Source organism: Miniopterus natalensis, chromosome 17 (genome assembly GCF_054644295.1).
Source record: "Miniopterus natalensis isolate mMinNat1 chromosome 17, mMinNat1.hap1, whole genome shotgun sequence".
NCBI classification, from domain to species: Eukaryota; Metazoa; Chordata; class Mammalia; order Chiroptera; family Miniopteridae; genus Miniopterus; species Miniopterus natalensis.
The window spans coordinates 15,924,869-15,941,516 of record NC_142097.1 but is presented as its reverse complement, the minus strand read 5'-3'; the positions used below and the strand labels follow the sequence as shown (position 1 = coordinate 15,941,516).

At 35.7% G+C, this 16,648-nt stretch overlaps 1 protein-coding gene and 1 non-coding gene across 3 annotated transcripts in view; both read right to left on the bottom strand.

Moving 5' to 3' along the window:
* SSH2 (slingshot protein phosphatase 2) overlaps positions 1-16,648 on the bottom strand; it is a 207,831-nt gene that overhangs the window by 171,905 nt on the left and 19,278 nt on the right. The gene's annotated exons all lie outside the window — the stretch shown is intronic.
* Positions 11,110-11,213, bottom strand: LOC148091231 (small nucleolar RNA U13). The gene has a single exon (XR_015715948.1). It is a non-coding gene; the product is annotated as a small nucleolar RNA U13 (small nucleolar RNA).

Here is a 16,648-nt window from a genome sequence, read left to right as displayed (position 1 = left end):
TGAGCTAACAAGAGAGGTAAGACACAGCAACTGCCTGGGAGGAGAAATAGTGAAATAGAAATTCAGGTGCATTAGTTTGCTGTCACCAGAATGTAAGGTTCTTAACATAAAAGGAAGTACATAATTCTCAGAAACTGGAAGGGTCACTACAGAGAAATTTAGTTCAACTTATACAGATGAGGAAACTGAGTCTGAGAGAAATCTAATGACCTGCCCAAGATTGCCCAGCTAGTTAATGGTAGACTTAGGACTTCATTTCTGGTCCAGTACTCTTTCTTTTATACCAGAGGCCAAAGATCAGAGACTCCCAGGAAGAATCCTGCCTGCAGAACTCTTTTGTACAGCCCTTACAGTATTTTTTTTATTAATCTGAATTTTTAATGCAAGAGATACACAGGGACTGATTTGTCACAGACTATTCCCTAAGTCTTAAGAGAATAGTCCCAATTCACATACTCATACTACCTGCCTGGCTCTGGTAGAGTGAGTTCTGACCCTTCTCTAATAGTACATGCTGAATTTAATCAAGGAAGTTATTTTCCTACCATCCCAAGTCTTAAATGCCAAGCGTTTTCTTCTCCCTAATAATATTATTTCTTATTTGAGCAATAATTTAATATAAATCATATTCTTTGTGTAAGACATTTTATAAAAACACAGAAATAAGTTATATGTTCAAGGTGACAAAGCTAATTAGTGACAGAACTAGGGCTAGACCATAGGATTCCTGGCTTAGTTCAGGGATCTCTTTATTAAGCCATGAACCCACATGACCAAACAGCATATCCCACAAACAACTCATCTACAACTCAAATCCTTCTTTTCAGAAAAATTTTTAAATCAGGCTAAAAGTGAACAGTACTCTGAGTAATATATTTCACCACATATAGGGAGATACAAAGTAGTGCCTATGTGCCCATTATATATTCCAAGTTGTGATTAATATCTTCAAATACAAATGTTATAAGAAACGATCACAAATGGAATGTAAAGTGAACAGAGTGTGAAATGGCTAAAGGTTTTTTTAAGAACTAAAGACTAGACACTAGAATTTAATAATACACTGTCTAAACCTAAACATATGTGAAGTACCGAAGATTTCCCAAACTTATAGCTATAAAATAAGTTTATCAATCGGCCACCAACGAATAGTGGGATGGTTTTAAAATGGAAAACAGAAATAAAATCCTTATATTAAATGGAATTAGGGAATTGTAAACCATCTATAGCTTCTATTTTCCCAATTTATTTGCTAATAACAAAATAACTATGAAAATTATGCCTGGGAGATTAACTTAGAGCTTTAAAATTCCCTAAAATTTGTAAAAGGAACTCAACTTTCTTCAAGGAGAAAAATACATTAAACATCTCCATTGAAAAACAGACTGCATAATTGGCTTCTCAACATGTATTGGAAGTAGTTTGGTTATAGAACTCAATGGCTGGAGGCTTTTGGGGCATACATTGCTTGTACATAGCTATCAACTTTGCCTATCACCTGAACAATTATACAGGGTGGAGCAAAAGTAGGTTTACACTTGTTTGTATGGAAAATAATAATTAATAAATAATAATACAAGAATAAACTCTGTTTCAAATACTCACAACTGTAAACCTACTTTGTCCCACCCCGTACAATGCTAATTTTTCCTAAAATGGGAATATAATTTTAAATTTTTATAAAATAATGTTTGGGGCATGCTCACTGCCACTACTGGTAGAAGTGTAAACTAATACAACTTTTCTGGAAAGCAATTTGGTACACTTACCAAAATCTTTTTAAAAGTTCACTTTTTTCCCCCAAGGGAACCCTTGTGCACTGTTGGTAGGAATACAGATTGGTGCAGCCACTATGGAAAACAGTATGGAGTTTCCTCAAAAAGTTAAAAATGGATCTACCTCATGACCCAGTGATTCCACTTCTGGGGATTTATCCGAAGAAACCCAAAACACTAATTTGGAAGAATATATGCACTCCCATGCTCATAGCAACATTATTTACAGTAGTCAAGATTGGGAAGCAGCCCACGTGTCCATCAATAGATGAGCAAGTAAAAAAGCTGTAGTCCATATATAGAATGGAATATTACTTGGCCATAAAAAAGAATGAAATCTTAACTATTTGTGACAGCATGGATGGTCCTGGAGGGTATTATGCTCAGTGAAATAAGTTACAAAGAAAGACAAATACCATATGATTTCCCTTATATGTGGAATATAAAGAACAAAATAAACAAACAAAATTGAAACAGACTCATAGACACAGAAGCGAACTGGTGGTTGCCAGAGGGAAGGGGGGTTGGGGGACTGGGTGAAAAAGGTGAATGGATTAAAAGCACAAATTGGTAGTTACAAAATAGTCATGGTGATGTAAGTAAAGGATAGGGAATATAGTTAATAATATTGCAATAACTATGTATGATGCCAGTTGGGGTATTGGAAATATTGAGGGGAACACTATGTACACCTGAAACCAATACAAAATAGAATTGAAAGAAAAAAAGATCCTATTAACCAATGTCACCCCAATAAATTTAATTTTTTAAAAAAGGGAAAAAAAGTTCACTGCTTTTTTTCTAGTAAATCCATTTTGCTATGCCATGCTCTTTCTCCAACTATCATCACCAGTAATGAATATAACTAATTTGAAATTATCAAGAATTTATAACTGACCTTAAGGTGCTAGAGACTGAACAAGGCCGGACATTTCCCCCCCTCAGTGTAGCATTCTGTTCTCCCAAAGTACTTTACAATACATGTTTTTTAATAAACATGGTCTGGGCTGGAAGTCTACAAGTCATCATTATCTTAATGGCCAAATTAAGTTATATCCAGTGACAAGTTTTTGTTATATAGCAAACACCACCTATTAAAAGCTGAATTTGGTGTTAATTTTTTAGAGTTAATAAGTTCAAGGACTGTAAACCCTGAATGATAAATACCTTTTATATTTTAGGCTATATTTTTGTTATTCAAAATTTTTTTCAAACATTTTCCAAATCCTATTGTGAGCTGCCATATTACTGGGCGTCCACTATGTGTTGAATGACTATAAAAAGAAAGGAAGAATATATATATAAAAAAACCCAGAAGATACATTTTCCTACCATGTTTCAGAAAGGTTTTTGTTAATCTATACAGAAGTCAAGGCAAGAGATTAATATTAACCTAATTATACATGATATACTATATTATCTAAATAGTATTATTCATGGGAATTTTTATCTACGGTACAGACAGATAAAACTACACATTCAATATATTTTAAGTTCTACAGGGAGTAAAGAATGAGAATGTCATCCTGTATAGTATGATTCAACCATAATAGGAAATAGATATTTAAATCAGAGAATGTTAGCTATTTTCCAATTCCAGACTAACTCCTTATTTGGTGTTCTAGACACCCTCCCTGGCACTTGGGTTCCTCTCTCACTTTTATCTTCTATCACTTCCCTCACCCCATTCTCTGGCTCATTTCCCTTAGCATGCAAACACTTCCAAATCTATCCCATACTTTAAAAACAAAACAAAAAAAGACAAATCTTCATTTAATCCTACATACAATCCTCTTTTTCTCCTTCCATTCACAGGAACACTTCTGGAAAGAAATATTTTATACTCATTGTTTCCACCTGATCTATTTCTTCTTCAACCTACTACAATCAGGCTTCTCTGTCGCACCTCTCCACAGAAACTACTCTAACTAAAGTCACTAAAGGTTTCTATATTATCAGTTCAGAACACTTTCATGTTATTGGATTTCTCGGCTACATTCGACAGAACTGGACCATTCACTCCTTCCTAAGACTAGTCTTTTGGCATCTATGATACTACTCTCTACCATAGTCTTCCATAAATTGCTTTCAGGTGGTTCCATCTCAGTCTCTGTCAGATATTCCTTTTCCACTTTTACCCCTTACACATGGGGGCTCTCAGGGTTATGTCCTGGGTAGTTAGTGTCCCTGGTATTTCTCCAGTGATCTCAGAGTTTCAACAAGAGCCTATAAACTAATTACTTCTAAATTTTCATCCCCAGTCCCCTTGTATATCCTACTGCCTAATGGGAACATTTGCTTAGATGTTCCACAGGATTACATATTTAATACATCCACAACTGAACTCATCTTCCCACTAAAGCTTTACTTCTTGTATCTGTGTTACTGGCTGGCATCCACCATCTACTCAGCCCGACCAAGCTCAAAATCTGCAAGAGTCAACTTAGGCTCCTCCTTCTGCCCCACCCCTCATAATTCATCATCAAGCTCCTACCATTTTACTTCTCATATTCTTTTCTAATCTATTTCATTCTCTACATCCCAACCACATTGCCTTAGTTTGGGCCTCTGTTAGTCCTAAAACTTGGCTACTGCAACAGTCCACTCACAGCTCTGATCCAAATCATAGCTCTGATCTTCTATGAATAAAACCCTTTATGTTCTTCGTTACTACCTATATCAGAGTTACCAAAGGATGCTCACAAAAGCTGTAGGTTCCTGGCCCTGGTGGGTGGCTCAGTTGGTTGGAGGGTTGTCCTGTAGACCAAAAGGTTGAGAGTTCCATTCCCGGTCAGGGCATGTATGGGGGGCAACTGGTCGATGTTTCTCTCTCACATGGATGTTTCTTTCTCTCTCTCTTTCTCTCTCTCCCTCTTTCTTTCTCCCTCCCTCCCTCCTTCTTTCTCTCTCTCTCTTAGAATCAGTGAACATATCCTTGGGTGAGATTTAAAAAACACACTGCACGTTCTTGAGCCAGTCTGCATTTTTACATACTTCCCAAGTGAGTGTGACGCAATTTGAAGCTTGAGAAGTATAGGCTAAAGTTAAAGTCTAAATTTCTTACCAGTGCATACAAGGCTCTCCAGGACTTGGTCTTTGTCTGCTTACCTCCCTAATCTAGCATCTGCCTCTCCCTCCCATCAAGTGCTTTATTATCTATTATATTGACTTTTTCTGAACTTATCCCAGTGTCTTTGGCTTCCATGCCTTGGCTGGTCTTCCCCTTCTTTACTTCATTAAGTCTTATTCAACCTTTAGGAAATTGTGAAAGAAGGTCTACCACAAAACTGCCTTTATTCTATCAAGCAGGCACTTAGCTCCCAACTTCTATTAACCAAAGACTGGGCTTTTCTGCCATGGTATCAGAGAAAGATATTTGGTCTTGTCTCTGGTTTTTGGCTCAAAGCACCTAAAACCCTTGGAATTTCCTGATTGGTAAGGGTAATAGGAACATCTTTAGTTCTAATGAGGTGATTCTTGGAATGTCCCTAAAGAGCTTCAGGATGGGGGGACTAGTGACCAGAAAAATCAAACCGTGATTAAAATCTTGGAAATTTCAGCCCTACCCCAAATCTCCAGGAAGAGGAGAGGGACTAGAGATTAAGTTAATCACCAACAGTCAGTGATTTAATCAATTGTACCTAGGTAAATGAAACCTCCACAAAAACCCCTAAATGATGGGGTTCAGAGGGCTTCCAGACTGGTGAACACATCAAGGTGCTGTGGGGGTGACAAGTTTAGAGATGCCACGGAAGCTCTGTGCCTCTCCCTCCTTACCTTGCCCTACGTATCTCTTCCATTTGGGTTGTTCCTGAGTTGTATCCTTTATAATTGAACCTGAGGAGGGGGGTTGTGGGAACCCCTGAGGAGTTTGTAGCCAATTTGAACAGAAGGGTGAGTAACCTGGGGACCCAATACTTAAGATGGGTATCTGAAGTAAGAGCAGTCCCATGGTACTGAGCCCTTAAACCTATGGAATCTGGTGCTAACTCTGGGTAGTAGTTAGTGTCCAAATTGAAGTGACACCTAGCTGGTGTTCTCAGACAATCAGAGTTGGTTGGTGTCAGGAGGAAAAAACACCTCTCACTTGCCTTTAGAAGCATGTGCATTCCCTGAAGGAGATGAAGTTTATGGTTAAGAAAATAAGTAAAATTATTATTCTCTATTTCTAAGAATTTACTGCAAAAATCAAAGGTATCTCACACTCTAATATAACCATAAACAATGAAAAAAGACTCTCTGGAAATTTCCACTTTCAAAAACAATCCATAAAGTACCCAATTTGATCTGTGAAATTTTCTGATAGGAAATTGGAATTCATTAAGAGGAAATGTAACGTCTTTCTTAGTATTAAAGTTGAAGTTTTAAATCTACAGCTTCCTGAAGGAGAAAGCCCATGTCCATGTATGGGTTACTACCACCCTCCAAACTTACATCAGTAAATATTAGGCTTGATTATGAGTAGTTTTTAAGGAAACTTAAACATCACGATTCAAGTGAAATTTTATTTATTTTTTTCTTTTTTAAAAAAAAATATATCTTTATTGATTTCAGAGAGAGGTAAGGAGAGGGGGAGAGAGAGATAGAAACATCAATGATGAGAGAGTCATTGATTGAGCCCACAACCCGGGCATGTGCCCTGACTGGGAATCGAACCCCGATCGCCTGGATCCTAGGTCGACGCTCAACCGCTGAGCCACGCCCGGCCGGGCTCAAGTGAATTTTTAAAAGAGATTTCAACATTTATCAGAGGGCCTCTTTAAAAAACTGCCTCTGATGTACAAATATGTTCACTATTTTTTTGTGGGTTTTATTTTATTTTTTGAGATGGAGCAAAGGTCTTTTTTTAAATTTAATTTTATTCTGTATTGGTTTCAGGTGGTTAGATAAGCATATACTTTACATAGTGTTCCCCTCGATATTTCTAGCACCAAAACTAGCATCATACATTAGTTATCACAATATTATTGTCTATATTTTCTACGCTTTACTTACTTCCCTGGGACTATTTTGTAACTACCAATTTGTGCTTCTTAGTCCCACCATATATTGAATAGATTGTCATTATCCCATTCTATGCTCTTGCTTCCTTTTGACCATATAGATGTGGGTTTATTTCTGGGCTCTCCATTCTGTTCCATTGAGCTCTATGTCCATTTTTATGCCAGTACCATGCTGTTTTGATGACTATGGCCTTGTAGTTTAGTTTGGTATCGAGTAGCATGATACCCCCAACTTTGTTTTTCTTTCTCAATATTGCTGAAGCTATTTGGGGTTTTTTTGTGGTTTCATATAAATATTTAGATTATTTGTTCCAGTTCTGCAAAATTCGCCACTGGTATTTTGACAGGGATTGTGTTGAATCAATAGATTGCTTTGGGTAGTATGGACATTTTAATGTTAATTCTTCCTGTCCAGGGTATGGGATGTGCTTCCATTTATTTGTATCCTCTTCTGTTTCTTTCTTCAGTGTCTTATAGTTTTCCGAGTACAGGTATTTTACCTCCTTGTTTAATTTATTTCTAGGTGTTTTGGTGCAATTGTAAATGCACCTTTTCCTTTGTGAAAGATCATTATTGATATATAAAAATGTCACCAATTTCTAAATATTAACTTTGTATCTTGCTACTTTATTGGATTAATTTATCAGTTCTAGAAGTTTTTTGGTGGAGCCCTTAGGGCTCTCTATATAGAGTATCATGTCGTGCACAAATAATGAGAGCTTTACTTCCTCCTTTCCAATTTGGTTGCCTTTTAGTTCTTGCTCTTGTCTGATTTGTGTGGCTAGGACTTCCAGTACTCTGTTGAATAAGAGTGGTGAAAGCAGACATCCCCATCTTGTTCCTGGTCTTAAGGGAAGCACTTTTAGTTATTGCCCATTGAGTATGATGGTAGCTGTGGATTTGTCATATATGGCCTTTATTACATTGAGGTATGTTCCCTCTATTCTCACTTTGCTGAGGTTTTTTATCACAATCGGGTGCTGGATTTTATCAAATGCTTTTTCTGCATCTATTAATATGATCACCTGTGTTTTATATAGGCTTACAGATTTACTGTCAAAGTGCTGCCAGGCACAGTGGGCACTCTATAAACGGTAGCTACTATTATTATTATTAAGGGTTTATTGGTTACAGTATACTGAAAAACAAATAAGGAAGCATATTCTAGAAACCACTGTCAGTTTCCCAGGCTAAAACTAAATCTGGATCCTAAATTGTCCTTCAATCTCTATCTACCTTCCTATTCCAACCCCTGCATTTTTAATAATTATTTTAAAACCAAGTTTTTAAAAATAGAATTTTAGTCAATAATGTATTAATTCATTAGTGAATATATTTAAGCCTTAAAAAGTCTCTGTTGTTTGCTGAACAGTCTCTGGGCAGACCCTTAATAAAACACTAAGAACATCTAAAAATACATTTCTAAGACATAGCATGTAAATCACACTTCCTGTGCTGGGGCATGGATCCAGAGGTCAGTTAACAGAATTATCTCTCAGCCTGTTTTGCATGCCTGTTGGTAATTACCATAATATCCCAGGAACAAAACCCAGTTACAATACTCCTTCAACTACTATTCCACGGTTCCTAAGACAATTTACCAAGAGTATATAGTATCTTTGAATCCTAAAACTGAACAGGACCTTAAAAATTCAACTCTTACTTCTCAGATGAAAAAAAAGTAGGGCCAAACAGATGCAGGGACTGACCAGTTCAATGATAGCCAAACCAGATAAATGGCTCTCCTATCAGGCCAATGTTATTTCTTCCACATCATGCAGCTTGTGTTATTTTGGGGCCACCTGTTTTACTTGACAATATCCCTATGCATGATGTTTTGTTAACAACTTAATACTTAGGATAAGTAATTAATTAATGTTATAAAAGCAAGTAATTACCATAGAATAAATTTAATAACATAAAAAAAGTCTTGAAGTATGCATGGAGATTTTTGTACATTTAGGTATTATCTTTATGGAATTGTTTATTAAGTATTAATAAAAGATAAGCTTGAGCTCTGGTAGAAAACAATACAACAAAACCCAGGTTACTTCAGGTGTATTTCCTAGATCTTCTTCCTTAGATCCACCAAAAACGACATATGGAATTCAAGACTGGAGTTTAAGACCCAAAGGATAAGGCAGGCCAATCTTTAACATGAGCTGTTAAAACAGCAGGCTCTGAAATCAGACAGCCTGGATTCTAAACCTGTTCTATCCCATATCTGTACCTCAATTTCCTCATCTGCAAAATGAGAGAGATAACAGTACCTATCCTCACAAGGCTGTTGTAAGGACTGAATCAGACCATACTTATAAAGAGCTCAGAACAGTGCCTCACAGAGTATAAATTTTCAGTAAATGTTGGTTATTATTTCTTTCTCTTTAAAGAGAAGAAACTTTCTGGTCATCATAACACAGGAAATAGACCTGTGTTTTCTGCACTGGGAGTTAGGAGATGCTTTTTTACTAAGTATTAATTTTAGGAAAGAAAGAAGTATTTTCAGCTTTGTAATTGAATATGAAGAAAGCATTCCCTTCCTTATCTTTGATAAAAATTATGATAATCTTACAAAACGCAGAATTGTTTTTATAGAAGAGAATGTGAAGACAATGAAAGAAACTGTGTTTTGACAGAGAATGCACTTGACCCCACTACAGAAACTGACAGATACCATCAAGAAAAGGTCTAAATCCATGAAGCTCAATACTAGGGAGTCTTCCTGGTCCAATGGAATGGTTGGAAAGGACTTTGGAGAGAATCAGACATGTATTCCTTTCCCACCAAAATACAAAAAAACAGAGTTGAAGTTTTATACATGAGACCTGGTTTTGCGGCAGAAACAATTTGGAAATTGGGCAGACTTCTGGAGTGGGATCCATATGAATGCAAAGTAAAATCCTAGTAACTTTTACAAACCAAATATTTTGATGGTTTATATTTATATAGTCTTAATACAACCTTAATCTCATAAACAGTAGAAAAAGTCACTATAAAAAAAGAAAACTGAAGTAACATACATATTCTTTCACATGTAATTTATCATCCTTCTAATTTAAAATAATAAAAGACATTTTATATAAAAATCAAGTCTAGTTTCTTAAAAAAGAACAAATGGTGCTGAGACACATGCAGACAAATGAAGTTGGACCCTTACCTCACACCGTATAAAAAATTAATTCAAAATGTATCAATGAGTTAAAACAACTATAAAACTTTTAGAAGAAAACACAGAGGCAAATCTTTATGACCTAGGGTTTGTCAAAGGTTTCTTAGATATGACTCTAAAAACATGAGCAACAAAAGAAAATATAGCTAAAGTGGACATAATAAAATTTTAGAACTTTTGTGTTTCAAAAGACACCCTGAAGAAAGTGAAGACTACCCACAGAAGGGAAAAAAATATTTTCAAATCATATATCAGACAAGAGACTTATATCTAAGAATACATAAAAACTCTTGCAATTCAATAATAAAAGACAACCCAGTTTAAAAATGGGCAAAGTATCTGAATAGACATTTCTCCAAGGAAGATATACAAATGGCCAAGAAGCAGAAGAAAAGATGTTCAACATCATTATCCATCAGGAAAATGAAAATCAAAGCCACAATGAGATAACCACTTTACACTCAAAGATAGCTAGAATGAAAAACTCAGATAATTTTTAACATGGATGTGGGGTAATTGAAACCCTCATACACTTAAGTTCCTTTACAAGAACTGTAAAATGGTGCAGCTGCTTTAGAAAACTGTCTGGAAGTTCCTCAATTGATTAAAAAAACTTACCATATGACCTAGCAATTCCACTCCTTAGGTATATACCCAAGAGAAATGAAAATATACAGTATGTCCATATGGAAATGTGGACATGAATCTTATAGCAGCATTATTCATAATAGCCAAAAGAATGGAAAAAATCTAAATGTCCATTAGTGGACAAAAGGATAAACAAAATGCGGTATATCCATACAATGGAATATTATTCTGCTATAAAAAGGAATGAAGTATTGATATATGCTAGAACCCTGAAAATATTATGCTAAGTGAAAGAAGCCAGTTACAAAAGACAACTATATACTATAGTTACACTATATAATTATACTATATAATTTCATACATACAAAATCTAGAATAGGGACATCTAGAGACAAAAAGTAGATTGGTGGTTGCTTAAGGCTTGAGGGGATAAGGTGGTGATAACTAAAGGGTATGAAGTTTCTTTCTGAGGTTAAAAAGTGACTGTGGTGACAGGTGCACATATCTGTGAATATACCAAAAACCACTGAATACTTTATTTTTATTTATTTATTTATTTATTATTATTTTTTAATGTCAGATGTGTAATGTGCCAAAGTCATAACAAGGTTCGTGGGAGGTACATCTCACACAAGAGCGTGAACACCCAATCATCATGCTTATGAACTACAAAAGGATCGACCACTGAATACTTTAAACGTGTTAATTGCATAGTATGAATTATATTTCAATAAAGCTGTTAAAAAATAGTAAGCCTGAAAAAATTTAAAAGATCATCCTATGAAAGCACCTCGACATGTACTCATCTGATTTAGGTTCTAACCATGGACATACTTGCTACATTCAAAGGACCAGAGTGGGTCAGACTTAATCACAGGCTGGATCCCCTGTACCAGTTTTCATAAGTTACTGCCTACCAGAATCACCTAAGAGCCTGTTAACAACACACAGTCTCTGACCCAACGAGAGAGATTTGGTGGGACAGAGGTGAGGCCCACAAATCTGCTCTGCTAGGTTCCGGCATGTGTGTACTACAGCTGGTTAGTGACCACATTTAACACAAGCAATTCCCTGCTATCTGGATGAAACCCGCCAGATTTAAGTTACTTTTCTAAATTAACTCTAAAATGCTGAACCTATACCCTAGTTATAGAAAAATAAAAAATAGCCTCCAAACTTATGACTTGTGAAAAATAGTCCAAAGGTAACTGCAGAATTTCCAACCTCTCATTTGAACAAAAGGGCTATCTAGCTCTAGATGAAAAAACTATAAATAGCCATTTAAATACAATAACAAACAAACAAAACAAAACACAGGGCAGGACTGCCTCATTATAAAGTGAGTCGATTAAACCAAAAGCCCTCAGTATAGCCTGGCCGGGCGTGGCTCAGCGGTTGAGCCTTGACCCAGCATCCAGGCAATCGGGCTTCAATTCCCGGTCAGGGCACATGCCTGGGTTGCAGGCTTGATCCCCAGTCGGGGGCGTGCAGGAGGCAGCCGATCAACGACTCTCTCATCATTGATGTTTCTATCTCTCTATCTCTCTCCTTTCCTCTCTATGAAATCAATAAAGATACATTTTTTTAAAAATTAAAAAGCCCTCAGTATAGACCACACCACAAATACCTGGTACTACCAACTACAGAATATTTACCTTTGCGCATTTTAATTATTATAATGTAGAACCTTACATCCTGTCCATCCCATTACTTTTTTAGATTCTAGTTAAAAACTACCTTTAAACTGAAGAAATTTTGTATGAACAGTACACAGCATGAAGATATCTACCACCAAGAAACGTTTTCTAATGAGGAAAATGGCATTTAGTATTTTTAAAAGTAGAGAAATAAAATAGTAGACATTTTCAATAGTATATATATATATATATGTGTATATATATATATATATATATATATATATATATATATACACACACACATATTTAAAACTTCTATATGTCCCTTATGTGGTATTTCTATCTATTTGGAAAATGTAGAAATTCCAAAGCAACTCCTTCCTACAACCTCACCTAAAAAAAAAAAGGAATTCTTCCTCCCTTGTGGGCAGAGGGGCAGGTGCATTTTAGAACTTCGAGTTATTTACTCCTATTTTCTATTCAACTCTGAAAAGTTTGGTTTCCTGGTTTTCTAGTTGGAAGTAGATGTGAAGCAGCAAATAAGTAGAAGTAAAGAGCTACTAGAGGAAGACACAATGACAGTAGGAAGTGACAATAAGGAGGAAGATTCAATACATAAATTTATACAAAGTAGACCCAAACACCAAAAGCACAATCTTACTTGGAAAATAAGCTCCTAAGGGCATCACTGTATTGAGCTCAGTGTAATACTTCACACCCCTCCAAATCTAATCTCTCCAACTGCCCTCTGTAACCTCTCTCCTCCCATCACCTCAGAATCCTGTACCCCACTATATCTTGACCCTTTTCTTGCCTAAGGACTCCTTCCCCTCAGCAGAAAAATATTCTCAAATATCTTCTAAGTAACACAAAAAGAACCTTTCTTTCAGTCTAACACTCTCCTCTAGTTACTTTTTTCTCCTTTCCTTCAGAGACAAGATTTTGGAAAGAACAGTGTCTACCTGCTAGCTCCCCTTCCTCACCACTCATTTATCTTCTAAGCTACTGCAACACAATGGTCTTCTGAACACTCACTCCACTGTAGCTGCTCTCACATAGGTCACTAGTACCCTCACAACTGCCAGTCTACTGACTTTCTACTCTTACCTCTGTTGACCTCTCCAAGACATCTGATCCAACTTCCTTCTTGAAAACTCCCTCTTTGTTTAGAGTCTGTGGTGCCACACTCAATTGGATTCTTCAGTCCTGGGATGTCAATGGAATGTATGCAAAAAAAGGGGAGCAGGGTTCATGATCACATAGGTTTGGGAAATGTGCTATTAAAGTTAAACAGGTTTCTTTACTACAAGATTTCTCACATCAATACTAATGTGCATTGTGACTCTACAGGATGGGGTTCTGCAGTGTTTCCCACACTTACTTGGCTCTAGAACCTTTCTCTCCCCTTTAAAGATCTTATATGACAAATTAATTGAGGAACATATTTTGGGTAACATCACTCTTGATGTTCTTTCAGTCTTATCTGCAGGATCTTCTTCCTCCTCTAGCCTCTCAAATATCTAAGTTCCCCAAAAGTCCACTTTCGGTGCTTCACTCCTCTCAGGTCTCACCCTCTACATTCACCATAAGTGATCTCATTCATATCCTCACGGTTTCAACTCAGCTTTACAGTGACTCTGACTGACTCACATTTACTGTGTAACTTTGGATCTTGGCTTCCTAATTTGTAAAATTAGGAACAATAATAACAAATTCATAAGGACTAAACAACATAATGTATATAAAAGTATTTACCACAACATATTTACACATTTAAGCAAAAGCTTAATAAATGGTGACAATCATTTACTCTGTCTCCAGCCTAGATCTCCTTGCTGAGCAGTAAAATGTATTTATCTAACTTGGGACTTCCCCTTGGTTGCTTCATATATATCTCAAACTCAAGATGCTCACCTCCCATCCTACCACCTGGCCCCTGTATGCTCTAGCTCTAGCTCAGGGAATAGCACTACTCTTCACCCAGATGCCCAAACCTGAAACAGTGAAGCCATACTCTAGACTCTTCCTTTTCAACTACTATCCTTTCCTCTGCTCACAAATTTAGTAACTAAATATATCTGGCTTTTCTCCAGTGCATTTTCAGATGGCTATCTTTATAAAGTACAAAATCTGATCACATCACTTTTCTACCTAAAATTCTTCAATATTTCCTCATAGTTTTCAGGATAAAATTCAACCTCCTAAGGTAACATATAAGGCTCCTCATGATCTGGCCTCTTAAGTCTCATCTCCCTCCAGGCCCTATTCTCATATACACTCTCCACTCCAGTCAAATCAAGTCATGTGTATTTCTAAAAATGGTCATACTGTCACAACTTTACACATTCTATTATTCTGTCCATAAAGTCAATTTAACCTCACTCCCACCCATTTTATTTCTGGCTAATCCCAAATGGTCTTTTTCATGAGTTTAATTATATGTTATTTCATTCCTATACTTTAAATTTTATCTTTAACAAATGAATAACACAGCTTATAAATTTAAATTTTCATTCTCAACCTATTTAATACTATAAAATACAAGCAATTCATCCAATATGCTTAGGTAAAACTGTTAGCCCCAGAATTGTCTTATTTTAGTAATGAGGAAGTCTATAATTAAATGAGATTAACATTCCTTCATTGACATGTACAGGGTGTCCCCTTAAAAATGTATACACACTTTGAATGATTATAAAGGCAGTGTTTATTAACATACAGAAATGAATCTGAATAATTTTCATTTTCATACAGAAATAATTTTCTATTTCATACAGAAATAGAAATGAATAACTTTTTTGTCAATGCCTGTTTTCAAATTGATGACCATTCTGGTCCAGGCACTGCTGATAACACGAAGCAATGGAATCACAATCATCAAGAATCATTTTGTTTGTTATTTGTGTGTCTTCAGTTCATCGACTATTGCCAGTTTTGTACTGCAAACTTTATCTTTTATGTATCCCCATAGCCCGGCTGGGCATGGCTCGGCGGTTGAGTGTCGAACTAGGATCCAGGTGATCGGGGTTCGATTCCCAGTCAGGGGCTAGGCAGCCGATCAATGACTCTCTCATCATTGATGTTTCTATCTCTCTCTCTCTGAAATCAATAAAGATATTTAAAAAAAAAAAAAAAGAAGTCTAGTGGCACTTTGGGATAAATTTTCTTTGTTCAAAGCTTACTCTGGCTTCACTCATTATTTCAAATCAGTTAAATCTGAAAAGGAATGAAAATTAAGTGAGTTATCAGCTGTTAAAGAGTGTATACAATTTTGGGAGACACCCTATATTTATTATATACTGGACACTAAGGAGGTTACAGTACTGAACAAGGAAATTTCCTGACCTCATTTTAATGGGGGAATCTAACCCTTGAACAAGTAACTCCAATGTAATGTTATAAAGATATGTATATGTAATAAAATTTCTGAGAAGACAAAGGAAGAAATAACTAAATTATGTAAGTGGTTTCAAATGAATATAATAAAAACTAATTCCAAGTAAAATATTTTCTCTCTCAGTTAAAACTCACCCAATAAATATCAAGGTAAAGTTGAGTCCTATCATTAGAGTGGCCACACATCCCCAGTTTGCACATCCTAGTTAACATCTGCTGCAAGTGAAATCATTACTATCACCCCCTTTCATGCTCATTATTATCCTGGTTTGGCTAATAAATTATAATAAAAACAATCTTAATAATTTATTCATTACATCTGAAGGGTTTTTTCTTCTATCATTTAACATATTTAGGGGGAAAGTATCTAATTTTAATTACTCTCTCTTTGAGATGGATCAGATCAAAATATTTTTCAGTTTTACTACCTTTTTCTCCCTCTCTCCTTGTCATATTTGCTGTGAAAGGAGACTGTCTTCTTTATCCTCGAAATTAAAAAAAGTAAGTGGTAGAGGCATCTAGGAAAGTTAGGAAACAATGGACAAAAATCTATGTTAATTTTACAGGGTAAATACTTTTTTGAGAATATCTCTCAAGGTAAAAATAAAGAATTCAATTTAAGCCTATAAAATAATAAACTAATGAATTTCTTTATTTAGCCAACAGAACAGATGGGTATTTAAAAATGAATGTCCTCTTTAAAAAATAAAAAATGAAATGAATGTTCTTTACAAATAATAATTTTGAGAGGTTCTATAATATCCCACTGCTTGAAACATTTTTGGAATATCTGCCTGGATATTTCATGATTCACAAAATTTATCTCACTAATTTATAGACAAGCCTATTTTTCTTTTCTTTATTTCTTTTACTAAAATTTTTAATTTTGTGAATATGGCTCCATGGCTTAGAGCCCCCTTCCCTGTTCTGTATCTTCCTGCCAAATCCCTAAGATAGTATTTTTATGTGCCATCTGTTCCATGGTTATGCACCAACCACTGTCCCACAGCTTTGAGGGTGGGAACTGATTATTTTAAACATTCTTTTACCCCTAGATCCTGAAATATAAAAGAAAAGATC